Source organism: Neomonachus schauinslandi, chromosome 12 (assembly GCF_002201575.2).
Source record: "Neomonachus schauinslandi chromosome 12, ASM220157v2, whole genome shotgun sequence".
In the NCBI taxonomy this organism is placed as follows: domain Eukaryota; kingdom Metazoa; phylum Chordata; class Mammalia; order Carnivora; family Phocidae; genus Neomonachus; species Neomonachus schauinslandi.
Window position 1 is genome coordinate 36573608 of NC_058414.1, and position 1830 is coordinate 36575437.

At 45.1% G+C, this 1830-nt stretch overlaps 1 pseudogene; it reads right to left on the reverse strand.

Annotated features, from left to right (window-relative positions):
* Positions 1–677: 677 nt before the first annotated feature.
* On the reverse strand, positions 678–1594 carry LOC110579886 (annotated as a pseudogene).
* Positions 1595–1830: the final 236 nt, after the last annotated feature.

The window sequence follows — 1830 nt, forward strand, 5'->3', positions numbered from 1 at the left end:
GAGTAGAGTGAGAATTCCTTATAAAAATAAAAAGAACATATACAATTGTATCTTCAAGAATTTTCATGGAAATTATGGCCCATCAAATTAAGGTATCCCCATTCTCTAACAAAAACAAACTGAGAAAGGGCAGCATGAAAATATTCTCATGCAGTGCTGCCCAACACAACTTTCTGTGATGATGGAAATGTTCCATTATCTCTGTGTTGTCTAATATAGAATCTACTAGCCACATGAATACTCACAATGTACCTAATGTGATTGAGGAACTGAATTTTTAATATAGTTTAAATAGCCACATGTGGCTAGTGGTTACCAACTGAACAGCACAGTTCCAATGCCTCATGGCTCAAAACCAGTGGTTTCTTTGGGGGACTTCTCTAATCACTGCTGAAGGGTGTAGAGGGTTGAGGGTGGAAAGAGAGGAAAGTTCTTAACAGATCTATTTAGTTACTTAAACAAGTTCCACAGCTTTCAGGGGCAGGGACTGAGGAAAGGACTCTAAGGGAGACCTGAGTATGCCCTTGAACTCCTGGCTAACGCCAAAGGGAGTAAAAGGCCTAGGATTTGGCTCACTCAGATAGGAAGAGGCCTGTGGTGCCACACACAGAATCTGACGCTTGGGCCATCTGTGCATGGAAATCATCCGCTATGGGGCTGTTGGGAGGTGGGGATGCTCATTTCTGGACAGGGTTTTTGGGGCTAGAAGAGGATTTAGAGGTGGAGGGAGGACCTGAGGGCCCTTTCTGGCCAACTGCAGGCTGGATAAGCCCTTTGTTTTTAGGGAGCAAGGTCTTGTTCTTGCTCTTGAACACTTTGCTGGGATCCAGCTTGTTCACAAAGGAGTTGGTCTCCTCTGCAAGCAGGTTTGGGTTGTAGGTGATAGGTTTATGCAGGTTGAACCATTGCTTGGCCTGTGAGCTAATGCCATAGCTGGTGAAGGCATACTACCACAGCGGCAGGCCCAGGTGCATGATGAGGAGGCAATAGTAAGTGGTAAAGGTAGCCATGAGAAAATGCCAGTATAACGCTCTGTCCAGGAATGAGATCTCAGTGTCTCGTGAATGCTGGTTTTCCTCTTTTGTAGACAAGGCCAACCTCCCCATTCAGATTGCAAGGATCCAGCTCAAAAACCACACTGGGAGAATCCAAGTGAGGCTTCTCTGGCTGGTTCTCACTGGCTCCAAGTGCATCAACTTCCAGGTCTGCAGAGTTGGTGCATTAGGGAGTGCATACACAGAAGACTGGTTGGGTTGAGTCGGTTTTGAGATGCTGTTAATTGCCATGCTGCCCAGTGGAATGGTGTGCTCATCAAGCTTCATGCTCCGTGTCTTGCGGAAGCCATTTGTCATCAGGTAAAAATACTTCACATTCTCAGGTAACACACAGTTTTTGTTTTTTGTTGTTGTTGTTGTTGTTCCTATGAGGAAATCATATGACACTCAGCAGGTGGCTTTTCTAAGATAGTGACTTCTGTCACACCTGGGGAAGATTCTAGGCTGCAGGTGATCCCCAGGGTCAGCTTCTCCTGGTACAGCTTGCTGCAGCCTGGGGGAGCATCCCCGCCATGGCTCACGTCCCACTCTGAGCTCATTTATAGTTTTCCATGTTTACATCTTCAAGTGCTCTCATTCCATTTTGCAGTTATGTGCTTCCATCTGGGATCATTTTCCTTCAGAACTCCCGGTAGTGTTTCTTGTAGTGCAGATTTGCTGGCAACAAATTCTCTCAGCTGTGTTTAACTGTAAATATCTTTACTTATCCTTCGATTTTGAAGGATTTTTTGCTGGATATAGAATATTGGTTTGCAGGGTTTGTTTGTTTTCCTTT